The 12,276-nt window shown below is 34.8% G+C and overlaps 1 protein-coding gene across 3 annotated transcripts in view; it reads left to right on the top strand.

Annotated features, from left to right (window-relative positions):
- The first annotated feature begins 272 nt into the window (after nucleotides 1-272).
- The window catches only part of LOC131065574 (uncharacterized), a 29,545-nt gene continuing 17,541 nt past the window's right edge, over nucleotides 273-12,276 (top strand). The window contains exons 1-2 of one of the 3 annotated variants that reach the window (XM_058000134.2): nucleotides 273-469; nucleotides 575-665. The gene's annotated coding sequence lies outside the window, so the exon portion shown is untranslated. Of the gene's footprint in view, nucleotides 470-574; nucleotides 686-12,276 lie in introns of all 3 variants that reach the window. The other 2 variants (XM_058000133.2, XM_058000132.2) reach the window with 2 other exon arrangements.

The following is a 12,276-nucleotide window of genomic DNA, read 5'->3' as shown; positions in this document are numbered from 1 at the left end:
CTATTGAAGATCAAGGCAGACGAGAAAAAAATCAATTATTTGTAAGTTATTTTTTTGACGTCAACAACATTCTAATAACTATCTAACAAATAGACTTTTTTTGACAACCACAAATATATCGAACCATCCATACTATTGAAATTTATGATACCTGAAAATGAAGACGAAATCTATCCAACCATATATTTAACACATCATAAACTAATTTCACATGAGACTCTTTTAAATGTAATTTGCCACTTTAAATGTTGCATGGAAAATTACATAGTTGGGGGACTACCATTAATAATCAAAATACGGGACCAAACAGCAGCAGACCCACATCTCCCTTTGGAGTCTAAAATTCCGAATTTGAAGTCTAAAATTCTATTTTGGCAAACACTGTTTAACGAGGGTTTTATCCACGTCCGAGGGTTTTTCTACCTGTAATATTTTCACCCGGATTCTCTCGATTCCGCAATAAACCATGGTACGGAACTATCGATACCCTATCAATTTATGAGTATACTGCATTGCAGAGTATTATTTTGCAAGTAATTTCAGCACAGAGGCTTATTAGGGCTTTTAATGTTAGGTCAAATGTGGAAGCACGATTGGAAGCCGTTGGCAGAAGATTGTTAAGCGCATAGAGGGATCTATTTATACTTATTAATCCAAATTCTTATGTTAAGTTTTTGTTATTGACGTGAGTGTATTTGGCTGAGGGCAATTTTGTCTGAAATTTGATTGAATTGGTGCGGAGTTTAATGTCTTATTCATTTATTATTAGGGTTAGACGACTCTCAGGCTGCTTTGGATGGCAATTATACTTTTCTCTGTTTACGAGGGTTTAAATTAGGGAATCGGTTTGTTTAGGATTTGGAACAGGGCTCACGTAAATGGTTTCTGAGGTGCACAAAGGAACTTAGACTTAAATTCTTGATAAATCTTGGCCGAAGTTTGCAAGGCAAAATGTATCCTACCATCGTTACTCCGGAATCTCGCCATATGTTAACCCATATTTGTCTGAGGGAACCTGAAACTTGGTCAGCTTTTTGCGAGAGCATCTTATTGCCATTTCACGACAATTCCTTGGACCACGAAAGATTCGATATTAATTTAGTCCACAATTAGGGTTTATTAGCTCCAAAAAATGAAACCCAAGTAAAACATAATGTGTAGCCTATTCTTCATTTTGAACTAAGACTTGCAGGTGTGAAGAACGATGGTGTTTACCTTGACGGACGAATTGAAGGGTCAGTTACGGAGAAATTATCCAGCACGGGATACACAATTTCGATTGATCTTGATCAATTGAAGATTGTATCTAATTATAGGGGAGATCGCTGCAGCCCGCAAAGATGTTTTACCAGCCTCATCTTTGCATTCCAGGGTAGAGAAAAGGAATTACCATATAACTTTATAAACGTTTGTCAGCAATGTGCGAATTTAGCTTGTCATCCAGTCAACATAATTTCTTGTGTGAAAAATAAGGAATCTGTGCCGTGTGTGTTGCTCAAGGGAAATATGTGGATGATAGTTCGTCTTTGGGTTCTTGAAAAGAAAAATAAAAAAAACCTGGCTATTAGTAAAATTACAAATCTCATCCTTTGGAGCCAGTTTCATTAAACAATAGTGTTCTACAACACAAGGACTGATTGTTTTTTAACTTAACGAGTCAAAGGAATTATCTGACAGATCAATATGATTTAATGGATCTTAGTATTTGCAATTTTGCCATAATTTGGGTGGATTTCCACAATAAGGCAGCTACTATGTATCATCTACATGCCAGTTGAGTCAATCTAGTTCATCAATTCTGTTGTTATGAAATTGACATTACTGGATTTTATCAACACACTTGCAAAGCTTGAATCAATGAAGGGCCAATGCCTCTGTGGTAAAAGTGGCCAGCAATGCCAACCATATGTCCAATTGTAGAGTATTAGCTAATTCCCGTCTTGAAACAGAATTGTCATGTAATTGCATTTAGTTTGTACATATACATCTAAGTTTTAACTGTAGGTTCATTTTTGGAATCTTTGTTGTTTGATTTAAAGTACCTGATACTGGAAAATAGTCACAGGGTAGGTTGATTCAGCCAATTTACAGATGTTTTTGATAGGTAAATATTGGGAAGTCTATAGAGATCACTGAACCAAGAAAACTGCAAATTAAAAATGTTTACTCAACCATGTTAGATAGGCATTGATTACAACAAAACCATGGGCACAGAGATCAGTATGGCTGCCCAATACCATTATAGTCAAACATGGATGATAGTGGTCTGCTATAAGTAGCAAACATGAACCGGTACTTTAGATTTTTCAGTTGGACCCACCAAAACCATATAATACCCGTGGGAGTGTCAAGCTCTCCCTAAGTGCCCGGCCCTCCTCTGTTGTCATGTCTTTCTCATTGTAAGATATGATATCCTTTACTGCTACCATCGTTCTGTACTTCCTTCCAATGCTTCCTGAATTTTCGTTCTTTACTTGGATCTCAAAAGTGTATTAGTAACCAAGGATGCAATCAATTCCCAGGCCGATAATTCATAACAATTTTTTTTATTTGTATTCTTTTGATATATCTTTTATCTAGGCTGACATTTCTGAGCAGTTAATGTGACATTACACCTGCATATGATTGAGTATTATATCCCCTCTGAATTTATGTGGAGAAAGTGAGTCAAACATTATAACTTTTGTGATAGTGGGCAGTATCTGTATACCTCCTTGCCTTGAAAATTTGATTGCATAATCAGACCATCCTGTAACAAGTCTTTTAAGCCAACCTCTTTGTTTGCCAGAGATTTGTTAGCCTATTGTTGATGCTACGTACATGGGATATAGAGACCCCAAGTTGGTCCATAATGGTTCTACCTGTAAGGACCTCCATACTATTAAAATAACATAATCCAAAAATACACATAATTAATCATTAATTAAAACAACTTGCTCAAATATACAAAAGCATAGAGACATGTTACATTTCGATATATAGTTTGAGTACACAAACCCAATGACAAGGCAAAAGATAAGGAAATATATTCCTTTACATTGGAGCACATGGTCAAATACAATGAATACATAATGTACATAGCTAATGACAATCCTAATAGGAACTCCTGTCATCTCTCTCTCTTGAGTACACCACGAGTGAGAACATTGTCAGAATGCTTATCCACCCAACCACAAAGTAACTACACTTTCTCAAAATTCTTCTTGACATGAAGAATAACCAACCCAGCATGAGGATGCCTAACAATTCAAAACAAGTGGGAGTAATGGAACAATGATCAAAATTAGCAAAATAGTTAAATTAAAAATTGATCAAACAAAGTTCTGGCCAAAGCATCTTCTAAGCCGTTTGCTAGCAGATAGATATAGGGCGATAATCTATCTTTCTGTGTTACTCCACATTTGGCACCGTCCATAAACAAATAAAATACACACTTTGCAGGCACAAGAATGCTCAATGCATTTATATGTGAATTCAAAGAATATTCATTCACTCAATGCATCATGAACTATTACGCATTCATTAATATGTATGACAAAGGATAAGGATTGTAACATTTTCTTGTAGCAATATAAGCATAATTCTTTCATATCTAACTGATCTTTTCATAAATGTAGATCTAGATACAACTCAATCACTAAAAATACAAAGTTATGATATTCGTATTGACAATGTCAAGAAGTAGTAGATTTTATTTGTAAGTGAAGCTAAAGAGTAGTCACATATTTCAGATACATTAAGAACTAAAGCCATGATTTCATGTAATGTCCCCTTTTGGTAGGACACTAAATCTTGCCCAATATACTTGTAGAATTATTGCAGGTTATCTATTTTCAGTCTGCTGTGGTAATTTGGACAGATTTAATTCGATGTTGTTTCCCTATTTAAATGCACATGCCTGCTGTTTATATCAGTCCGATCTATTGCCTATACTCAGATATATGTGTGTGTGTGAGAATCCTTTCTATTCCATCAGGTCTGATTCTCTGGTTATTGATTTAATATTTCCTCTTTTTTTCCTTCAATGCTTGCTTTATTATTGTTCGCAGATTTGTATTTGTGTTCTGATCTCTTTGATAAATGTTCATATCATTCTTCCAGATTTTCTTATAATTCTGATTTAGGTCTGCTCCTAAATCTGCTTCCAATGCTTCAGATGTTTTGTTCTATTCCATGGATCCTTCCTTCTCAAATGAAAATTTCTCCATTTTATATCGTCCATTGTGAGGGAGAGGTCACACCTCTTCGTCATGTATGCCCCCTTCAGCAAGAGACACACCCTTTCCACCATTAGCACCCTTTGAAAGAGTGCAACTCTTCATTATTTCTTCCTTTTGAAAGGAACACAACCTTAAACATTGAGATCTGCACTTCTGATTCCCCCAAATTATCCTCTCAAATGAGGTTCTCTTCTCCCTTTTATATCTCATGTTTGAGGGAGTCACAACTTTTCATTTCATGTCTTTGACCATTCATTAACTTAATAAAAATTTAATTATATTTAACTGTATTTTTTTATATTTTAATTTTAATTTTATTATTATCATTTATCATTAATTTGTATTTCAAAGTGGGGACATTACATTTCAATAAGCTGATAACGTTCAAGGTAAACCTTTATCTGTTACTTAATGGTAATAAGAGTATAAATCTTGAACTCCACATTTTAATTTGTCAAAGACCCACTTAAAAGTAACAATCATTAAAAAACGTCAACTATGATCAGGAATATCATCCATCTATTAGTGCATAAGAAGAAAATAATTTAATGGCTTCTAAGGTTTATATTCTAAGATGCAAGGCAAGTTTCATCCTTAACTAAAGGATAAATAACCACTCTATTATCAATCAAGATACTCAAGTAAATTCTAGTTGACAAATTTAATATGAACTAGTGAAACAACTTATACCATATTACTCCTGTTTTGAAGATAACTTAACACATATATGCATATCAATATGTTTTAATACTTCTAAGTCTTGCAGATATTTGGGTTAGAATTATAGACTTAAGGAGATCTTTAATCTCTAAGGTAAATAATCTAATTCTCGAATGACTACTAAGAAAGTCTATGAGTCTAGTAAACAACCATAATTCATTTCTAAAAGCACGTTTCCTTCTACTTTATAGTTTATACTTATATCAAAGGCATGACCATGAAGAATCTCCCTTAAGGGAGATTCTTCATGGTTACGCCTTTGATATAAGTTTAAACTATAAGGAAACATAATTAGAGGTGTTTAGACTTAAGTTGCTATGAGGGGTGAGAGAAAAGAACAACTATGTTGACAGTTGCATGCACAAAGAGTGGCAAGCAATAATTAATTCAAGGCATGCAATTGGGCTTGAGCATTTAAGTTTCATGGAAAGCATGGTAAGAACAGTTCGATGTATATTCTTAAGAGATGAGATTATAAAATAAAAACATGGTTTTTGAAATTCTCAACAGTTTATAGATGGCATGGCTTAAGTAATAAGTCTTTTTATTTGCATGAAGGTCAAAGTTACGTAAATAGCAACCGCAAACAGTTTGCAATTCAAGACCAAAAAAATAGTCGCCATTTATAGAAATAATATGATTCTCTGAACATGAAAGAGGTGTAAGAGTCTGTCAGATTAAGGTAACTAAAACTGCATGGCTTGTTGTATATTCATGATAGGGATGATTAAGGAAGAGACCTAGGATTTGTTTACTGTATAGAATCTTCACAAGGGTCGGCTCCATCCTAGCTGATACACAAAGCTAATTATTATGGGCTCAATACTTGTACAGGCAATACAAAGCAATAGTTTTTATTTCAATTGCTTGGCATCTATTAGTTGTCTAGGAAAAGCTAAATGCCTATGAATGTAAAAGGAGAAACTAGATTAAAAGATTTTGTGCCTGTACTTAGTTTGAAACAAAACAAGTATTCCCCAAAATAGGAGAGATTTTTCTATTTGCAAATCGTGAAGCAGAAATAAGAGTTACAGATCTTATCTTTTCCTACATTAGAATTGGCTTTAAAAGCTTTGCATGCCTCAAATCTGTTGTCTACAAGAATTGTGCGAAAAGGTCTCTGCTAAGAAGGATAGGAGAACATGCAAATACGATAGCACTCTAAGGGATTCGTATTCTATCTACAAATACAATACTCACTTACCTGATTTTGTGATTTATCTTGTAAGGTATGCCTCTTGTTTGGCTACTTCCTCCTCTTTACCTCTTCAAAATTGCTCCTTAAATTGATGGTGCTCCTGAAGCCTCGTTTTTATAGTTTGCCAGCCATAACAACATTGACACCATAGCTAAGTAGAGTCTGATCTTTGAATACTCCATGAAGCCTTTTTCTTCTCATACAATGGTTGTTTGTCTTTATCTTTCTCATTATCTCTGCGTGATGCTTTCTTTCTCATTGTTGTTTATGTATTCTCCCCCTTCCTCCTCACAGATGGACATGTGTGAAAGATTTTGAGATTGCGGTGTAAAACCCACCCTCCATCCTCTCTCTCTCTCTCTCTCTCTCTCTGCCTTGCGTAGGAAATCTCATCTTGTCATGTTTAGCTAAGCACCTCATGGATATATCTCCTGTCTTAAAGAAATCACCAGCAAATATAACCGATAATCTTAATGTCAGATGTTCTTGAGAACAGAGAGAGTTCTGTCCTCATGCATAGCCTCTATGACTAACTAAAACATGTTGTCTTTATGCATGAAAACATATGTTTTCTTCTACTCCACTTAGCCCCCACTTCGTGTGGCTAAAAATAATTTCTTTCTTTAATGAGGTTAAAAGGCACCAAGAGAAATGGCGGCTAAAAATGCTCCCTATAACTGAAAGCTTTTAAAAAAGATTCTCCTTCCATTTATAAAATGTAACCAAAAAGCATTGAAGAAGGCTTTTCATATTTTGAATTTTGAAAGTAATGAATTTAGTAGGTCATAATTATTGGGGCAAAAATAAAGTTAATAATACCTTTTAAGATGTCAAAAATATATTACATTTAAAACAATAAAAAATTCAAAATAAATTAGTATAAGGATGAGGGTTGTTACACTACCTTACTCTATGATTTCTTCCAGTTCACAATTTGGAGTAATGTCTTTTATGATATCAGCAATAACATTTGAATCACCCTCAATGGTCAGATTTGTTCAGTTCTCTTCATGGCTAAGTTAAACCATGTTATTGGATGATATCCTGATATTGTATGCATATGCTAGAATTCTCTCTCCTATTCTATCTCAGAAAACTATACCACTGTCAGCCCTGGCTGGGTTACCCTTTGAGATCCCATTGGAATTAATATTATTTGGTTTATTGAGGGACAACCCCATTTGACCAAGGAATTAGGGCATGTTCCCATGCGGCTCCTTAGCTTATTTTGGCTAGCACCTGCTGCTCAATATTTTTAGGAATTATTTGTGGAGCAGCTGGCCCTATGAATATTTATCTTTGCTGCTTATTTGTAAACAAAACATCTTAAATTTGTATTAATAATATTAATACTAATTTGTACACTTAAAATTTGAAAAAAAAAATAGAAATAAAATTAAAAAAAAAGGGAAAGTAAATTGTGGAGCCACGTGGCATTTTTGTTAATAAGCAGTCACTGCTTATTTCCAGCTCCACCTTTTCTTCCACAGCTTATTTGTAATTCCTAAACAATATTTGCTCCACCAAAATAGGGAAAGATTCTAAATTATTCTTTTTTTCACAATTTTAAAGTTGCATGGGAACACTTAACTGCTTAAATTTAAGCAGAAAATAGAGTTAATCAGCCGCATGGGAACGTGAGGTTAGTGTTCCCCAGAGATGATGAATTTTTCCAAAGTAGCTGGATACACCCGTGCCCCACTCCAAGTGCATGTACCACCGTATCTGATTCGAATATGGCTTGGATACACATTGGATACCGTATCCACATGTGCCCAAGAAACACTAATTTTCCAGCCATGTTGGATACTATGTGATTTGATTTTTAAAAAGCTTGACATGAACCTTAGTTAACTTAATTTACAAAATATTTATGCAATTTTTATTTAATTTTTATATTTAGATTCAAAGAAACGGGTCTCGGACTCGGGTCGGACTTGGCAAGGCCGACCTGGACTCGGACTTCATGCACCCTTTATTGAATACACCTTAAAGACACAATAACATCATCAAACTCGGCTCATTTGATTACATACACAAGTATACATCAATCACATAAGCATAAACGCAAATTGTAGCTGAAGGAAATAACAAACATAGATACATAAATATTGTCAAATGTATACAATATTACAAAACTCATGGAATAAAAAATCAATGTCATCATATGATCATCATCAAATGTTCCATACAAATACCAAAGGTAAATACAACTACAAGCCTATGGCTCAGAGGAGCTTGCACCCTCCGGCCCTGACCCCCTGCGAAGGCGTCTAAGGTAGGTCCTAGATGATTCAACAGACATAGCCGCTCCTCGTGACACCATGCCATGCTCACCAACATCAGGAACATCTGTGTCACTATCTGCCTCTGAATCTCCTTTCTTTGCTTGTGCTCTCTGCTCCTCTGCCATAGCTACAGTCTCAGCCTCTATATCTACTTGGTCGATCCAATCAGTGTTATCATCACTCAAGACAGCCACAGGATCTGTCTCAATGGCCCACTCTGTTGTTATATGGAGCCTAATCAGACTCGAAGGTTAAATTTTCCCTACTTCTATCGACGCAGTTTTCCCCCCATATTTTTCGACGGGGGTTTGGGGGCAATGCCCCCAAGGTGGGGTCAAGGGGCATTGCCCCTTGCACGCTCCGTGTCGCAATACAGGGCGGGGTTGAGGGGCAGCACCCCGCTAGGCCAAATAGATTTTTGTTATTTATTAAAGGTGTCGGGTGTTATTTTTCTATTGGCTGACATGTTGTAACTCTAATTTTTCTCATTCTCAGGCGGAGGTTGTAGTGAACAAAAATGAGATCATTCATTTAAAAAAAACTTTTTAAAATGTTTTTTTTTGGTCATTTTATTTAACCCAGCCAGCGGCCGAGTTTCAGGCATTGGACTCGCCGAGTTTGGCGATTTTAGGCAAACTCGCCAACTCGGCAAGTCTAGCGATTTTGCCTCCTGTACTTGGCCAAGTCCGAGTCCGAGTCCGAGCTTTGCAGACTCAGGAGGCATGAGTCGGACCTAGACTTGCTGAGTTTGGGCGATTCTCGTTTTTTAAATTAGATTATTATTGTTTATCTAGTTCTTTATATTTAAATTTTTAATTTTTAATTTTTAATATATTTAGATATTTTTCCTTTTTAATTAATATTTAAATTTTACTTTATTTAATCTTAATTTAGATTTAAATGACATTATTGTTAATTTTAGGTCCTGGTTTGTACATTTTTTTGTATATTGTAAATTGTTAAATCAACTTATAATTATTTATGTAGCAATTATCTGTCCATGTTGCTTTTAAAGTAAAATGAAAATCTCCTCTAATAACTTAGAGAATTGTGTTAAATATATGTGTATGAGTGTTTTATGAATCTCATATCCAACCCTATCTATATAAGGGGTCTTAAAAAATGGCTGTATCTGTATTTGTATCGGTGTCCATGTCCATGCAACTTTGGTTTTTTCCCTAATACCCCAAAACATAGATGTGCCAGGGGCAGTGGGACACAGATGAAACAGCCTCCAGCTGTCTCACTGGTTTGAACCTGCATAGGAGCCCATCTCTGGACAGCCTTGCACATGCATGGATGCCCCTCAGGATGTTTTCCTATGGGGGAGGCATCTGACCATTCCTGGGGCAGCTAGGGGACATTGAGATGTGTCTTGACTATCCTGAGGACAGCAGGATGCACATTGACATCCAAAAGAAAAAGACCCTTTGAGTTAAAACAAGTAAAACATTTGCAAATGCCCTAGTCCATTCTATATTGCAATTATTAAAAGAGGAAGAGGAACTGCCTTGAAAAATGTAGTAAAACAGTCATTTAACATAAAAATAAAATATAAAAAAAGGTGTTCCGTAAAGGTCTCTGTGGCTTTGAAGGCTTTATTTACAATCTTATATAAATTTCACATTCTTTTACTCAACATTGTTTATATAAATGATAAATTACACCTTTTTATATTAATTTTTGTATATGCTGTATCCTTACCATCCCCAAAATCTGTAAAGAAAATTGCCATCGTTGAATGTGCACTCTGTCCTGGAAGCTTGCAGAAACACTGCTGTTTATCTAGTTTTGCTCAAGCTCCTAATCAGAGGGCTAATCCTTAGTTTATGCCTATTTTCAGTAAATGCTTTTTTAAATTCTCACTGAATATAATTATAGCTTACCATTTATGACTCTATTGGAATTAATTTTAATTTGACTTGTCAAGGTTGGCACCCAACAGACCAATGCTCTATTTATCTTATTTCGGTCAAGCTCCTTATTGGATAGCCAAGGCATTTAGTTTATGTGGGTTTTCAACAATTGCTTTTTCAATTGTTTTCATCATTTGTCTAGATTCTGAATTCTTTTTCACTAGCAATCGAATCATTACTACTTAAGATGCAGTGCAATTTTTCCTAGAAAGAAAAGCTTCAAGTATTCAGATTAATTTTGGTAGAGCAAAAGTTATCAATGTGAGTGACAATATTACTATCTCATATGCTCTAGTTTTTGCATAACCTTTGTTATGTTGAGTCACATTTGTTGTTAAAAACACATAAAAGTGGAAATAATAACGAGTCCCTTAGATAAGATCTTGTTTTGGCAAGAGTAAAGATATTTATAGGTAGCTTGCTGTTTCTCTTCAATTTTCAATTACCTTTTACAAAATCCTACTACATACTTCAAAAAGACATACTCATGGATGGTTTAAATTTTGAATGCTAGCGTTTGTGTAATCTTAATCAAATTCTACGGAAATGCAATTGGAAGTGCCATGTTTATCATCAAATATGCTATAAAAGTTAAATACCAATAGTCAAGGGCACTTGATCATCATTGATGCTTTGCTGTGAATGAGACTTGATAAATACATTATGTCTTAAACCAACTTTTTTATTTTATAGCCTTTTTATGTGAGGAGCTGTTAAAGAGAAAATTCTAAGCAGATTTATTTTTGTTGGCATTGATGCCTAAATAAAAATTATAAACAAAACTTCAAATCCATGTTTACAATCAATTAGACAAATACATCCATCTTCTTCTGGTGCCTCAATGTTTGTCTAAAATTTACTTTTTGATTTCATTGCCTTTTACATGAGGATCTGCTAAAAGAAAATTGAAAAATGCTTAGCAGATTAATTTTTTTGCACGGTTCCAAAATGAGATCTGTTAAAGAGCAAAAACTAATTAAATGTATGCAAAAAAAATTAAGAGGACTCCTTGTTTAAATATGGCACTGAATAAACAGGTTTGTAATGGAAAAATATTAGCAATCAACAAGCAGGAATATGCTAATATTTTCTTTTGTCTCAGAGCCTTTATAATGATACTCAATCCTATTCCTATATGGAACTTGACAAAAAAAGAAAGATATTCTGTTGGTTTAGATGCAATCAAATCCGGTGTTTGATGCCATCAATTAAGGGGTCACTTGGGAATCCATATTTTGAGACTGCTTTCACACATTTTTGTATTGAGGGTAATTAGGAGATCACTGGGCCCTGATTGGTTCTACAAGGAACAGGTCCCATCGCCGATGTATTATTACACTTGCCCTCAAAGTTATGGGCTACCTTAGTTTGCTGAGTTGATTTGAACTCTGGGTCACTCTCTTTATGATTGAACCTTTTTACCATATCTCAACACCTAGAACTGCTGTTGATGGGTACATACATACATAGCGCATAGCAATTATTGCATCTTTGTTCCCAAATTAGACCTTTTTATTTTTATCAAAGAACTTCCCTTTTTTTTAGTAAGATGTTCAAATTTGGGCAGATCGTTGTTCCTGTTTTTATACAAGCTGCTCGTGGAAGGGTTGTTTTTTAGTTGCCAAAGATTACTCGATTTTATTTGCTTTTTGCAAATTGTATTCAAATCCATTATCATTCTTTTAGTTGGATGATTGGCATATGCAATATGTTGTACGTTGCACCCTTACTGAAATGACCCTGTTCACCCTTGTCACAATTTTGGCTGTTTAGGATGCAGTTGGTATATATGTCATGATCTGTATGTGTTTAAAACTGAAAAATGCTGTGAAATCTCTTCATTATCATTAAAATGCAGGTACAAATCAAGAACAAAAGAAAATAGAGAATATTTTGCCCTGAAAACAGAAGTGTACGGAAATGCCAAAATATCC

Source organism: Cryptomeria japonica, chromosome 4 (assembly GCF_030272615.1).
Source record: "Cryptomeria japonica chromosome 4, Sugi_1.0, whole genome shotgun sequence".
In the NCBI taxonomy this organism is placed as follows: Eukaryota; Viridiplantae; Streptophyta; class Pinopsida; order Cupressales; family Cupressaceae; genus Cryptomeria; species Cryptomeria japonica.
Note: the sequence above shows the minus strand (reverse complement) of the source record. Positions and strands in the feature narration are given on the sequence as shown.